The sequence below is a fragment of the Gastrolobium bilobum genome, unplaced genomic scaffold (genome assembly GCF_033153095.1).
Source record: "Gastrolobium bilobum isolate Gb01-03AN ecotype WA unplaced genomic scaffold, APGP_CSIRO_Gbil_v1 utg62821, whole genome shotgun sequence".
Taxonomy (NCBI): Eukaryota; Viridiplantae; Streptophyta; class Magnoliopsida; order Fabales; family Fabaceae; genus Gastrolobium; species Gastrolobium bilobum.
Genome location: NW_026898851.1, coordinates 1 through 8,221, shown reverse-complemented (window position 1 = coordinate 8,221; position 8,221 = coordinate 1). Strand labels below are relative to the sequence as shown.

Genomic DNA, 8,221 nt, shown 5'->3' with positions numbered 1-8,221 from the left:
CATGGGCTTTCATCCGAGGTTTCGAACAAGTGTGTGCATACCTATGCCTGTCTTGCACAGTTTCTCTTTTCTTCTTTCTGTTTGATGTATATACTGCCCGGACTGGTGCCGAGGCTAAAGAAAGGAAAAGGTGGGTAACCCTCCGAGGTACTTCGGGTAGGGGTATTTTTATTCCCTACTCTCAATCCTTTAAAGGATTTAAGGATGCCTATTTTAAGGTGGCATCTCGTTCTGACTCTCTTCCATGGTTCGGCGAGGAATGGCTGGACGCCGGGGATTTATCATGTCGATTTGAACTGTATTGGACGTAAAAACATTACCGAAGGCGTCCCAAAGATTATGCTACCCCATGAGTAGCTCTTTCCAGATCGAAAAGGTTGGCGGCTTCCATCCTGATCGATTATGCCAACGAATACGACATTATTGATCTAAGTCAGATTGTAGATAAGTTTGGAGAAGATCTCCTTTGTGAGCTCGGTGATGGGACGTAAATTCGTTCCCATCTAAGCCCATTTTGATGGCAAAATACCATACGTTCCCTCATCTGATGAGCAACTTCAGCATGAAAATCACTTGTTTTACACATTTGTGACAAAAACACAGTGGGGGAACGGATGGTAACATATTCCTTTAAAATATATTAAAAGGGGAACGGACTGAGACGCATTTAATGCACCTGCTCCATTCATTTAATGCTTCTGTACACTTTGCAGGTAACGTAGAGTTAAAGACTTCTATAAAGCAAGGCAGTGCACCAACTGAGTAGCTGGAAACGTGAAGAGTAGAGAATCAAGAGTTCTCATTGGCTGAAAACAGAAGCAAAACATGGGAAGGTCCGCAAACAACGGCTAATCATCACCAAATCCTGTTTCATTCAGCAATTCACGCAAGCTTCACACTCTGCTGCCACAATCCCGTCCCCTCATTCAAGCAACTAGCTCCAAAGGATAAAACAGTTCATTTTACTAACTTTTCTTCTCATTTTCACTCTTTATAAACAGTGATAAAACAATAATTAGCACTCTATCCTCGTCAGAACGATAATTTGGGCATTAATACTCCCTTTATTACTTGATGCGTGCAATTGCGCACTTGGGTTGGAACTAAGGGACTGTGTTCTGCAAGAACAGAGGACCGTCCTCTCTCAGAACTTATATTTTTCCACCATCAGCAAACCACCCAACAAGTTTTTGGCGCCGTTGCCGGGGATAAAAATACTAACTGTTGTTCTTATCATTGTTTTCTAACACATATACTGTATATCTGACTTTACTTTTATATTTTTTTTCTCTTTATCACTGAATCTGTTGTGCATATATATACCCTTTTGGTTTATGAGTGAAGAGTTTAAAACAGACTCTGACCACTCCATTGAAGCACCTGAGTTTCTCTTTGATCCTGAGCCAGAACGTACACTCCATAGGAGAAGAAGGAACCTCAGGGAAGAATTTCCTGAAAACATGGCTGATCACAATAATAACAATGAAGAGGTTCCCCCTGAACAGAACTTCAGAACTTTTCCTGCTCCTTTCAGGAACAGACCAGATAGGGGAGTAATCCTTCCCCCTGTAGCACCAAATTTTGAACTAAAACCTATCATGTTCCACATGATTAGGGAAGCAGGGGTCTTTAATGGACTCCCTGCAGAAGATCCTTACACACACCTCACAACATTCCAAGATATTTGTGATAATTTTAAAGGTGCGGGTGTAACAGATGAGAGCATGAGAATGAGGTTGTTCCCTCACTCCTTGGGCTTAAAATCTAAAACATGGATGAAAACTCTCACCCCTGGATCAATCCACACATGGGAAGAACTCTCTAACAAGTTCATAGAGAGGTTTCTCCCAATGTCTCAACAAGCTGATGTTAGAGATGAAATCTCTAACTTCAGAATGTTTCATGGAAAAAATCTCTATGAAGCATGGGAGAGATACAAGGATATCATAAGAAAATGTCCAAACCATGGGGTAGAGAGTTGGGGAGTGTTACAATTTTTCTATAAGGGACTTGACTATACTTCTCAATCTCACCTAGATTTTGCTGCAGGAGGATATTTCTTTACAGGAACACTTGAATCAAGGTACGAAATCATAGAAGGGACTGCTGAAAGATGTCTCCAATGGCCAATAGACAGAGTAAGCCCAGTAAGGAAGCCAGGCATGCTAGAACTGGATAAACAAACAGCCATGGAAGCCCAGCTGGCATCACTCATGAATGAAGTGAAGAACCTGAGAGCTGACCAAGCAGCACCAAGGATGGAAGTCATACAACTCACAGCAACTGAAATAGAACCATGCTCAGCCTGTGGTGACCTTCATGACTCAACAGACTGCCCATCCACTGCATTGGTGTGTTATGCCGAAAATTTTGGCAATAAGAACTTCACCAGAGACAATCAACAAGTAGGACGAAATACACATTCAAGCCCTGGAGGAACTATCATTAAGGATCAGAACCACAACACCCAATGGAGGCCACCTATTAACCAGAGACCATTCAACAACAATCAGCAGCAGTATCAGCAAGGTAGCAACAGTGGAACGTTTGAACAAAGGAGAAACAACTACGTTCCGTTCCACAGAGATGACCAACACATCAACACCCTATAAAATTATGTCAAGGAATATGTCACCAGGAATGATTCAGTGGTCAGGAACATTGAGTCCCATTTGGGGCAGATTGCTGCCAACCTTCAAACCAGAACACCAGGATCACTACCAGGGGACACTGAGGTCCCCTCAACCATTTCTGAAACCCCTTGAGAGGTATGTACCATGTCTAGCTAAAGACATTAAACTAAGCGTTGACTGGGAGGCAACCCAGTAGATACATTTTGCTCTCTGACAAAGAGCAAAGTTTTGGGGTGGTTATCCATAACCACATAACTCCCAAAAAGGAGGGAACGTCTGATGTTCCTCTCCAAAAAGTCCAAATAAAGTACGTTCCGTTCCAGGAACGTAGTTTTGGGGTGGTCCCTGACCACACAATCCCAATATAAAAAAATATATATATATAGATATAATTATATGTTTTGTTACATGTTCATTTAAATTTATTAAATAATAGGTGATAGGTTAGTACGTTCCCTTTTTCTTATTTAGTACTCACTGTTGCATGTTTTCTTATTATTTATTTAAGTTAATTATTTATTTATTAGTTAGGAAAAGACAAAGGGAACGTTCCCTGGGTTAGGAGATAAGAGTGACTGGGACACCTGTCCCTGCTGAGTCACTTAAAAAGATACGCATCCATATCTATTTGTATTCATTGCAAATCTTGGAAACGCGCGCAGAAAAAGCAACCGTCTCCTCAACCATTAAGACAACTTCACCCTTTCCTTTTCCCTCTCTCCCACGTCCTGACCTAAACCGTTCCATCTTCTCACACTCATCCCATCAGTAACTGGTCACCCACTGCTGACCACTCGTTCTGTAACGTCCCCATTCCACTACCTCTTCAACCTCCTCTCCTTAACCTCCACGTCCCAGAAACCTTTCATTCTCTCATCCACAGTCTATTTAAACTCGGTCTCTGATTTCTTCAAGTTCTACTACTTCCATTCAACTCAGAACCCTTTTATCCCTCCTGCATTTGTGCCCTAACTCCCTTTCTGAACAAAACGACTAAGCTTTCATTTAAAGTGACCCCTGTAGCCAACCGCGGCGAAGAACCAGAGCTCACTGAACCCACCATCATTCTATAACCAGAAAGGAACATTTCTCTGCATCAGGACAAAGTGGTTCTGCCTCCATTTGTGAAGAAATCACTGGACAAACTTCGGTGGTTGCTTTTCGCCACTGATGACCATTAGTTGAACTTGAACTGGGTGGAAGAATTCCTATACCAGACGAGGAGCTGCCCGAAAAGGAGGCATCTGATGTGGTCACAGAGAGGGGAAAACAAGTATCATTTTCCCCAACTGATGTCCAGGAAGTACTCTACCTTCCCTCCGTCACCAACTGTCCATACCAGGAGTATTTGGATAGTAGGGAGGTGTACAAATTTCAGAAGGATCTGAAGCAGACAGTAGTCCTGGACAATCCCAACTACTACAAAGGGTCCCTCTGCAAGGGGAGCATGAAGGACATAGCCAGGTTCTGGGCGCTGTTTGCCAACTCCAACACCACCCCCACCTCTCATGAAGCCTCTGCTAGCAGGGGACTTCAAGTTCAAATTTACTGTATCATTAAGCACATCCCTTTTGATGCAGTAACCCTCATCTACAACAGCTTGCAGAGGGACATAAGGAAGACTAAGGTCTTCCTCCCCTGCCTCATCACCAAACTTTGCAGGAGAGCTGGTGTAGAGGAACACCCAGATGACACCACGAAGGTGGCATCTATCCTTGATGCTAAGACCTGGAACGGTCTTAAAAGCACCTATATTGACACCACCCAACCTATTCTTGCCAATCTCAGACGTTCCCCCACCAGAGATAGTGAGGAGGAAACACCTGTGGCCTCACCGAAGAAGACCACCAAGACCACTCCTACAAAATCCTCCTCCTCTGGCCACGTTCCGGCCAGAAGAACCATCCCTCCTCCTACCAAGGTGAAGAAGGATGCTCCGGTTGCTACTAATGGCAAACAGGGAAAGAAGAAATCTCCTGCCAAACCTCCCCCAAGAAAGGGGAAACGTTCAAGTCAGAGGATAAAGAGGGTCCTCAACAGCAATAGGCCAGAAAGAGCATCCTCTGCAAAGCCTATCACCCTTACTGACAAGGAGGAGGAGAGTGAAGACAATGAGCCTTTAGCAAAAAGGCTGAAGGCTGGCAGAATGTCAGCAACCAAACCAGCTGCCAAGGAGATGTCCCCAAGCAGCTCAGACTCTACATTTTCTGACATTCCGTCCCCACCACCTGCTCACTCTCCACCACAACAAATCACCCCACAACCCTCTCCTAGGAAACAACAAGGAGAGGGACAGAAAGACAAAGAAGCAGCATCTGCTACAGAGACATCAGTGGCTGAGCAAGAGGCTCAGCCACAGAAGAAAAATGACAAAGGAAAGGGGATTCTCATAGAACCCCCTAAGAAGAAAGCAAAGACAACAGGCCCCAGGCAGATCAATCTGGGAGGTCCTCTGTCATTTCCTGTCATCCGTCCCGATACATCTGAGGATGAAGCTCTTGCCAGAGCTTTGGCAGAAGAAAAAGGGATGGCAATTCCTCCACTGATGAAGGAACAAGCTGCGACCATGCCCTCATCATCCAGACCACAAGTGGATGAACCCAGCACAGCACCCGTTGTGCCTTCTGCTGTTGGCAATAGCCAGCAGAAGAAGCAACCTACTTCCTCCCCTACTGCAGCAATCCCCATCGCAGCTAGAAGAAAATCACAAATTGGGATTGCTGAAATCTTTGAAATGCTGGGGGAGAAATTAGAAAAATAGTTGCCAGCCAAGAAGTCTGTTCCCTAACTTGACATGACAAGCACCAATGCAGAGCTGCAGGCTCTAAGGGACGGACTGGCACAACTCTCCTATTCCTTCAACACCCTTCAGGAACAGCAGAGGGAGGAGAGAGAACAACAACTCAGCACCATAAAAGCAGCCATCAAGGAAGCCAGTGCTGTATCCTATGAATCAACACTCCAAGCAGTCCAAGGAGAAATTGCTAAAGCAGCTAACTCCCTAATCCTTTCCAACTCATTGCGCAACCACACAGCAGAGCTCTTACTCAACAGGCTCGTCTCCAAACAAGCTGAAGAACGTAATGAAACCAAAGAAGCCATCAGGGCCTTTGGAACATATCTGGAGAGGAGAATTTATGAGTTGGAAACAAGATTGCTGGATGTTGAAAAACAAGTCATCCATTTTCGCACTGGCAGAACCATGATGAGTTCCACCATCAACTCCCTGGTTGCAATCATCAGCGATCTACTGAAGGATGCTGAAAAATGGCTCCCTGTAAATGAAGTCCAAAGATTGCAAGACCTGCTCATGAGGAGACCATTAACCCAGGAGAAGATTGATGAAGCCAAAGAAGCAGAAGCTGCAAAGAAGAACCCTTGGGACAGGAGACCTCCACAATGAAAAGGAGAAACCCTCTTATTTATCTTAGCTTAGTTGTTTTCAATTCCGTTTTTAATTTAGTTTTTTTTTCGTTCCCTTGTAATTAATCTTTTTGAAATAGAAAAGACTTTTTTTGATCAAACTGTTTGGTATATGCATGCATTTCAGTTATAGTATTAAGACTGCCCAATTCTTTTGGATTAACTAACATACATGAAACACAAAGTCACTGACTAATCATGCTTGTTCTTTCTCTGAGTACTTGAAAATAGAAACAGTGCAGGGAATTTAATCCTCATATTTTTGAAAGAAGCTGATCTGTGTGAACTCAAACTAGTAAGGAACGGAAAAAAGCCAAACACCTACTTCTAAGAGCGTTCCTGAGGTGTAACCACAATGAAACTTCTCAGCTTGCCTTAATGCTGTAAGTACTGCTGAAGACAGATGAATTCTGCTGTCAAGGATCAAAACAGAATCACAGACTCACCTCACCTCCATCATACACCATCTGGTCAATCAGAAAGAACAAGAACGTACTCAACAATGAACAAAAAAGGGACAAAAGAAAAACAAAGAAAAAAGGGGAACAACCATTCAAAAGAATTCAAGAAAAACCAGAAAACCTTCCTCCAAAGGGGGAAAAAGGTTCAAGAAAAGGTATTCCCTCAAAACAGAAAAAGTCCAAGTTCAAAGTCACAAACGCTAAACGTTCCTTGATCCCACAAATTAGACCACCACTTCTTCCACATTTCCATACACTTACCCATCAAAGAATCCTTGGAACGGAAGACAGCTGTACTTCATAGGAACGCAGCAAAAAGGCAAGTTCTGAAGAATCACATCCAGGAATGGACAGAGCAAACACCAAACCATGAGTGATAGTGAGACAAAAGATCAACAACCTTCTCTTATCTGGGGACAGAATCCTCTTACTGTTTACTATGGAGAGTAGTTCATTTTCTGAAAAGTTAATGGTTGCTCACTGGCTCAAGTTCCTTTCTTTTATGCTATTCTTTTAAATTGGGCAGACCAATACAATATTTGTGATTTGTTTGAGGACAACCAACAGTTTAGTTTTGAGGTGTTTGATGGGACGTAAATTCGTTCCCATCTAAGCCCATTTTGATGGCAAAATACCATACGTTCCCTCATCTGATGAGCAACTTCAGCATGAAAATCACTTGTTTTACATTACTAAAAACCTTCACATTAACCCATCACATTATTTTCTCATTTAAAAATAATATTTTAAGACTTCTAAAATCTAAATATTACATTTAATTTTAGGGTTTTATGATTGCTATGTTATATGATGTAACCTAATTTCCCTACATACACAATTGAGAAGAGAGAGAAGAAAGGAGAGAGAAAAATCAAGAGATGAGACCCACACAAAATTGTGTGTATAAAAAAATTATGTTACATGATGTAACATAACAAACATAAAACCCTTAATTTTATCTTAACAATTCAGCATAAAAGACTATATTTGAAAAGTATAACTCTTTAGAAATACTTTATAGTTTCATTAAGCCTGATTTATAATGATAAAACAGTTTACGGCATGGATTTTACATTTAAGCAGTTCGAATAAAATGAAGCAACCGGATGCTAATAGAAGATCTTGCCTCGACAAATTGCTTCAATACTGCCACGTTAGATTTTGGAACCCAAATTGAGTTATTGTTTTTCAGTTCCTGCAATGGAATGGTTTTTATGTTATTTCTGTTTTTCCATTCGATATGTACGTTCAAGAAGTTAAGAGACAAGTGTGCGTTGGGCTGTTGCTAAAGTTTCTGGACCAAGATTGAACACTATATGCATAAAACTAGGGTAATAGGTGGGTCCTACATGTTTGTGGTGAGCCCCACATATTTTCAGTGGACCCTACCCCTTTCATGTGTTAGTAGGAGAATCATTTCTTCTTTCTAATATAAGAAAAATATTACCCTAACACTAAATGTAGAAAGTGTTCAATCCAAGAGAATCGGGGGTGTCCAATAAAAGATTGATGAATCTTATATAAAATCAGTATGCTCTCAATATCTATGAGAGAGATATCATAGAGGATTGCAGATAATTGTGCACTATAATTAACAAGCCAGAGAGTAAAAGGTGTGCATAACAACAATTAAGAAAGAGCATAAAAAAGTGTATATTTGATTTATAGTAGTTACCTAATAGTAGTAGAATTTTAGGCCATTTG

General features: G+C 41.8%; 1 non-coding gene across 1 annotated transcript; it reads right to left on the bottom strand.

The window, feature by feature from the left end:
- Positions 1–1,865: 1,865 nt before the first annotated feature.
- LOC133284724 (small nucleolar RNA R71) lies at positions 1,866–1,972 on the bottom strand. The gene has a single exon (XR_009747931.1). It is a non-coding gene; the product is annotated as a small nucleolar RNA R71 (small nucleolar RNA).
- Positions 1,973–8,221: the final 6,249 nt, after the last annotated feature.